Genomic DNA, 8230 nt, shown 5'->3' with positions numbered 1-8230 from the left:
ACACAAACTGGAATCAAGATTGCCGGGAGAAATATCAATAACCTCAGGTATGCAGATGACACCACCCTTATGGCAGAAAGTGAAGAGGAACTAAAAAGCCTCTTGATGAAAGTGAAAGTGGAGAGTGAAAAAGTTGGCTTAAAGCTCAACATTCAGAAAATGAAGATCATGGCATCTAGTCCCATCACTTCATGGGAAATAGATGGGGAAACAGTGGGAAAAGTGTCAGACTTTATTTTTCTGGGCTCCAAAATCACTCCAGATGGTGACTGCAGCCATGAAATTAAAAGACACTTATTGCTTGGAAGGAAAGTTATGACCAACCTAGATAGCATATTCAAAAGCAGAGACATTACTTTGCCAATAAAGGTTCGTCTAGTCAAGGCTATGGTTTTTCCAGTGGTCATGTATGGATGTGAGAGTTGGACTGTGAAGAAGGCTGAGCACCAAAGATTTGATGCTTTTGAACTGTGGTGTTGGAGAAGACTCTTGAGAGTCCCTTGGACTGCAAGGAGATCCAACCAGTCCATTCTGAAGATCAGCCCTGGGATTTCTTTGGAAGGAATGATGCTAAAACTGAAACTCCAGTACTTTGGCCACCTCATGCAAAGGGTTGACTCATTGGAAAAGACTCTGATGCTGGGAGGGATTGGGGGCATGAGGAGAAGGGGACGACAGAGGATGAGATGGCTGGATGGCATCACTGACTCGATGGACGTGAGTCTGAGTGAACTCCGGGAGTTGGTGATGGACAGGGAGGCCTGGCGTGCTGTGATTCATGGGGTCGCAAAGAGTTGGACACAACTGAGCAACTGATCTGATCTGATACATAATAAGGAAATTGAATAAAAAAATCTCGCAAAGAAAAGCCATGGAGTTGATGGCTTCACTTGTGAATTCTACCAAACATTTAAAGAAGAACTAATGTCAACTGTTCTCAAACATTTCCAAACAATTCAAGAGTATGGAATATTTCCTAACTCATTTTATGAGGCCAGCGTTACCCTAATATCTTTTCAAAAAAATCTTACATGTAGAGAATACCACAGATCATCATACTTTATGAACACTGATAAAAAATATTCAATAAAATAGTAGGAAACTACATTCAGCAGCATATTAAAAATTAAACACCATTGAGCTTCCAGTTCAAGATGGCAGAGTAGAAGGATGTACACTCACCTCCTCCTGCGAGAGCACAGAAATCGCAACTAGCTGTTGAACAACCATCGGCAGGAGGACACAGGAACCCGCCAAAAAAAAAAAAAAAAAACAAAAAAAAAAGATACCTTATGTCCAAAGACAAAGGAGAAGCTGCAACAAGATGGTAGTGTCATGTGAGTGTATGTTCCTCGGTTGTTTGTCTCATCACAACAAAGATTTGGAGTGACGGACATTAAAGCCCTCGGCACATCACAGCTCTCGGGTCTTGGACAAACCGTGCTACAGTTCTTAGGCAAATCAGTGTTACAGCTCCATTTTATTTATAAGATAGTAGGGGGGAGAGAGAGAGAGAGAGAGAGAGAGAGAGAGAGAGAGAGAGAGAGAGAGAGAGAGAGAGAGAAGAGTGCATGCAGCAGGAGAGAGAGTCTGTGAGAAAGCACTTTGGCTCCTCCTTTTATATGTTTTTTCCTCCACCGGGGCCTGCCCTATGCAAATTGGGCTTAGCCAGGAGTGCTGTTTGTTCTGCCTGAAGTCTTCACTCTGGTCCTCGGACCTTCCTTTGACATTCCTTGTCTTTTAGCCACCGCCATTTTGGACTCCTTTTCCCTATTCTACGTACCTAACAGTAAGAGAGGCACAAACACAATAAAATAAAATCCTATTCCCACCAGATGCGAGACCTACAAAGTGGAGAACAATAATACAGAGGTTATCCCACTGTTTTGAGGTTCTGAATTTCATTCAGGCTTCCCAGCCTAGGGATCAGGCAAAGGGACTGGGAATCCCCAGGGAACCTGACTTGGAAGGCCAACAGGATTTGACTGTGGGAATTTCACAGGACTGGAGGAAAGAGAGACTCCACTCTTGGAGGACACAAAAAAATCTTGCATGCATCAAGACCCAGGGTAAAGGAGCAGTGACCCCACAGGAAATTGAATCAGACCTACCTGCTAGTGTTGGCGGGTCTACTGGGGAGGCATGGGTCAGTAGTGGCTCACCACAGCAATAGGGGCACTAGCAGCAGCAGTTCTGGAAGGGGGCCCCCTTGGTGCAAGTCCTCTTGGAGGTCACAACTAATCCTAACATATAGAGTTTATAGATTCAAGGGCTGGGTTGCCTCAGGCGAAATAACTAACAGGGAGGGAGCAGAACCCCACCCATCAGCGGATAATTGGATTAAAGTTTCAATGAGCAAGGCTCTGCCCACTAGATCAATCCCACCCAAACCCTCCCTTGAAGAAGATCACACAAGTCTCTGAGCTACATTAAACAGAGGGGAGACAGAAGAAGCCAGTTCAGTTCAGTTCAGTTGCTATGAACCCATATTCCACTCATTTATAGATTCAATGCAATCCCTATCAAGCTACCAACGGTATTCTTCACAGAGCTAGAACAAATAATTTCACAATTTGTATGGAAATACAAAAAGCCTCGAATAGCCAAAGCTATCTTGAGAAAGAAGAATGGAACTGGAGGAATCAACCTACCTGACTTCAGGCTCTATTACAAAGCCACAGTCATCAAGACAGTATGGTACTGGCACAAAGAAATATAGATCAATGGAACAAAATAGAAAGCCCAGAGATAAATGCACACACATATGGACACATTATCTTTGACAAAGGAGGCAAGAATATACAATGGATTAAAGACAATCTCTTTAACAAGTGGTGCTGGGAAAACTGGTCAACCACTTCTAAAAGAATGAAACTAGAGCACTTTCTAACACCATACACAAAAATAAACTCAAAATGGATTAAAGATCTAAATGTAAGACCAGAAACTATAAAACTCCTAGAGGAGAACATAGGCAAAACACTCTCCAACATACATCACAGCAGGATCCTCTATGACCCACCTCCCAGAATATTGGAAATAAAAGGAAAAAGTAAACAAATGTGACCTAATTAAACTTAAAAGCTTCTGCACAACAAAGGAAACTATAAGCAAGGTGAAAAGACAGCCTTCAGAATGGGAGAATTTAATAGCAAATGAAGCAACTGACAAACAACTAATCTCAAAAATATATAAGCAACTCCTACAGCTCAATTCCAGAAAAATAAATGACCCAATCAAAAAAATGGGCCAAAGAACTAAATAGACATTTGTCCAAAGAAGACATACAGATGGCTAACAAACACAAGAAAAGATGCTCAACATCACTCATTATCAGAGAAATGCAAATCAAAACCACTATGAGGTGCCATTTCACGCCAGTCAGAATGGCTGCAATCCAAAAGTCTACAAGCAATAAATTCTGGAGAGGGTGTGGAGAAAAGGGAACCCTCTTACACTGTTGGTGGGAATGCAAACTAGTACAGCCACTATGGAGAACAGTGTGGAGATTCCTTAAGAAACTGGAAATAGAACTGCCCTATGATCCACCAATCCCACTGCTGGGCATACACACTGAGGAAACCAGAATGGAAAGAGACACGTGTACCCCAATGTTCATCGCAGCACTGTTTATAATAGTCAGGACATGGAAGCAACCTAGATGTCCATCAGCAGATGAATGGATAAGAAAGCTGTGGTACATATACACAATGCAGTATTACTCAGCCATTAAAAAGAATACATTTGAATCAGTTCTAATGAGGTGGATGAAACTGGAGCCTATTATACAGAGTGAAGTAAGCCAGAAAGAAAAACACCAATACAGTATACTAATGCATATATATGAAATTTAGAAAGACGGTAACAATAACCCTGTATATGATACAGCAAAAGAGACACTGATGTATAGAACAGTCTTTTAGATTCTGTGGGAGAGGGAGAGGGTGGGATGATTTGGGAGAATTGCATTGAAATACGTAGAATATCATATATGGAATGAGTCACCAGTCCAGGTTCAATGCAGGATACTGGATGCTTGGGGCTGGTGCACTGGGATGACCCAGAGGGATTGTATGGGGAGGGAGGAGGGAGGAGGGTTCAGGATGGGGAACGCATGTATACCTGTTGCGGATTTATTTCGATATTTGGCAAAACCAATTCAATAGTGTAAAGTTTAAAAATTAAATTAAATTAAATTTTAAAAAAAATTAAAAAAAAAAAATTTTCAATGCGGAAGGCTCTGCCCACTAGATCAATCCCACCCAAACCCTCCCTTGAGGAAGATCACACAAGTCTCTGAGCTACATTAAACAGAGGGGAGACAGAAGAAGCCAGTTCAGTTCAGTTGCTCAGTCGTGTTCCACTCTTTGTGACCCTATGAACCACAGCATGACAGACCTCCCTGTCCCTCACCAACTGGAGTTTACCCAAACTCATGTCCATTGAGTTGGTGATGCCATCCAGCCATCTCATCCTCTGTCGTTCCCTTCTCCTGCCTACAATCTTTCCCAGCATCAGGGTCTTTTCAAATGAGTCAGCTCTTCGCATCAGCTGGCCAAAGTATTGATTTCAGCTTCAACATCAGTCCTTCCAGTGAACACCCAGGACTGATCTCCTTTAGCATGGACTGGTTGGATCTCCTTGCAGTTCAAGGGACTCTCAAGAGTCTTCTCCAACACCACAGTTCAAAAGCATCAATTCTTTGGCACTCAGCTTTCTTTATAGTCCAAGTCTCACATCCATACATGACTACTGGAAAAACCATAGCCTTGATTAGATGGACTTTTGTTGACAAGGTAATGTTTATGCTTTTTAATATGCTGTCTAGGTTGGTCATAACTTTCCTTCCAAGGAGTAAGTGTCTTTTAATTTCATGGCTGCAATCACCATCTGCAGTGATTTTGGAGCCCATAAAAATAAAGGCAGCCACTGTTTCCACTGTTTCCCCATCTATTTCCCATGAAGTGAAGGGACCGGATGTCGTGATCTTAGTTTTCTGAGTGTTGATATTTAAGCCAATTTTTTCACTCTCCTCTTTCACTTTCATCAAGAGGCTCTTTCTGGTACAAGGGTTGTGTCATCTGCATATCTGATATTTCTGCATATTGATATTTCTCCCAGAAATCTTGATTCCAGCTTGTGCTTCTTCCAGCCCAGCGTTTATCATGATGTACTCTGCATATAAGTTAAATAAGCAGGGTGACAATATACAGCCTTGACGTATTCCTTTTCCTATTTGGAACCAGTCTGTTGTTCCATGTTCAGTTCTAACTGTTGCTTCATGACTTGTATACAGGTTTCTCAAGAAGCAAGTCAGGTGTGTGGTATTCCCATCTCTTTCAGAATTTTCCAGTTTATTGTGATCCACACAGTCAAAGGCTTTGGCACATCAATAAAGCAGAAATAGATGTTTTTATGGAACTCTCTTGCTTTTTTGATGATCCAGCAGATGTGGCCAATTGATCTCTGGTTCCTCTGCCTTTTCTAAAACCTTTTTGGAACATCTGGAAGTTCACAGTTCATGTATTGCTGAAGCCTGGCTTGGAGAATTTTGAGCATTACTTTACTAGCATGTGAGATGAGTGCAATTGTGCAGTAGTTTGAGCATTCTTTGGCATTGCCCTACTTTGGAATTGGAATGAAAACTGACCTTTTCCAGTCCTGTGGCCACTGTTGAGTTTTCCAAGTTTGCTGACATATTGAGTGCAGCACTTTCACAGCATTATCTTTTAGGATTTGAAATAGGTCAACTGGGAAGTCCATTACCTCCACTAGCTTTGTTTGTAGTGATGCCTCCTAAGGCCCACTTGACTTGAAATTTCAGGATGTCTGGCTCTAGGTCAGTGATCACACATTAGTGATTATCTGGGTTGTGAAGATCTTTTTTGTACAGTTCTTCTGTATATTCTTGCCACCTCTCTTAATATCTTCTGTTTCTGTTAGGTCCATGCCATTTCTGTCCTTTAGTGAGCCCATCTTTGCATGAAATGTTCCCTTGGTATCTCTAATTTTCTTGAAGAGATCTCTTGTATTTCCCATTCTATTGTTTTCCTCTATTTCTTTGCATTGATTGCTGATGAAGGCTTTCTTATTTCTCCTTGATTCTTTGGAACTCTGCATTCAAAGGGGGTATATCTTTCCTTTTCTCCTTTGCTTTTTGCTTCTCTTCTATTCATAGCTATTTGGAAGGCATCCTCAGACAGCCATTTTACTTTTTTACATTTTTTTTTTCTCTTGGGGATGATCTTGATCCCTGTCTCCTGTACAATGTCACGAACCTCCATCCATAGTTCATCAGGCATTCTGTCTATAAGATCTAGTCCCTTAAATCTATTTCTCACTTCCACTGTATAATCATAAAGGATTTGATTTAGGTCATACCTGAATGGTCTAGTAGTTTTCCCTACTTTCTTCTATTTAAGTCTGAATTTGGCAATAAGGAGTTCATGATCTGAGCCACAGTCAGCTTCCGGTCTGATTTTTGCTGACTGTATAGAGCTTCTCTATCTTTGGCTGCAAAGAATACAATCAAACTGATTTTGGTGTTGGCCATCTGGTGATGTCAATGTGTAGAGTCTTTTCTTGTGTTTTAAAAGAGGGTGTTTGCTATGATCAGTGTGTTGTCTTGGCAAAACTCTGTTAACCTTTGCCCTGCTTCATTTTGTACTCCAAGGCCAAATTTTCCTGTTACTCCAGGTGTTTCTTGACTTCCTAGTTTTTTCTTTTTTCTAAGGCAATGGCACCCCACTCCAGTACTCTTGCCTGGAAAATCCCATGGACGGAGAAGCCTGGAAGGCTGCAGTCCATTGGGTCGCTGAGGGTCTGACACGACTGAGTGACTTCACTTTCCCTTTCATGCATTGGAGAAGGAAATGGCAACCCACTCCAGTGTTCTTGCCTGGAGAATCCCAGGGATGGGGGAGCCTGGTGGGCTGCCGTCTATGGGGTTGCACAGAGTCGGACACAACTTAAGCGACTTAGCAGCAGCAGCAGCAATCATAATTAAAAGGTATATAACTCCCTTGCTAACATCAGTGAATGGGGCACTCTCCATCCCCCCTTCTGATGTCTATGTCAGAAGCTTTCTCTGTTCCTGTTCATACTTTACTAAAACTCTGTGACACAAAAGCTCTTGAGTGATTAAGCCTAGTCCCTGGTCCTGAAACTAAATCTTCTTCTTCAGAAATCAAGAGTCTGACACCATTCACCATAAGCTATCACCCTGGGGGATCATCTGGGATCTTCAGGACAAGGAGTGGCAGCTGCACAGCACAGGAGCGGCCAAGAGGAGCTACCCCACGTCCAAGGTCAGAAGCAGTGGCCGAGAGGAGATACTCCACGTCTAAGGTCAGGAGCAGTGGCTGTGAGGAGATACCCAACATCCAAGGTGAGGAGTGGCAGCTGCAGTTTGTTGGAGCAGCCGTGAAGAGATACCCCACGTCCAAGTTAAGAGAAACCCAGGTAAGATGGTAGGCGCTAAGAGAGGGCATCAGAGGGCAGAAACACTGAAACCACAATCACAGACAGCTAGCCAATCTGATTACACGGACCACAGCCTTGCCTAACTCAGAATATGTAGAAATCTCCTAATACTCAACAACAACAAATCAAATAACCTGGTTCCAAACAGGGTAATGGACTTAAATAGACGTTTCTCCAAAGAAGATAGAAAATAGCCAATAAGTGCATGAAAAGATGCTCAATATCACTAATCATTAGGAAAATGCAAATAAAAACTACAATTAGACTCCACCTCACACTTGTTTGTAGATAGGAAGGCACCTACCAAAAAAATCCAGAATATAAATGTTGTCTAGGATGTGTAGAAAGCTGGTATCCTTGTGCACTACTGATGGTAATATAGAATGGTATAGGTGTTGTGGAAAACAATACAGCAGTTCCTCAAAAAATTAAAAATAAAATTACCACATGATGAAGCAATTCTCTTTCTGGGTATACACTCAAAAGAAATAAAAGCAGGCTCTTAAAGAGAGATTTGTAGATCTATGTTCATAGAAGCATTACTCACTGAAGCTAAAATGTGAAAGTAACCCAATTGTCCATTGTTGGATGACTAGATAAGTAAAATGCAGTATATACATAAAATGGGATATTACTCAGCCTTAGAAAGTGAGGAAATCTTAACATATGCTGCAACGTGGAAGAAACTTGAGGACATTATGCTAAGCAAAAGAAGCCAGTCACAAACTGTATCATTCCACTATATAAG

Source organism: Bubalus bubalis, chromosome X, assembly GCF_019923935.1.
Source record: "Bubalus bubalis isolate 160015118507 breed Murrah chromosome X, NDDB_SH_1, whole genome shotgun sequence".
NCBI lineage: Eukaryota > Metazoa > Chordata > Mammalia > Artiodactyla > Bovidae > Bubalus > Bubalus bubalis.
This window is presented reverse-complemented; position numbering follows the sequence as displayed.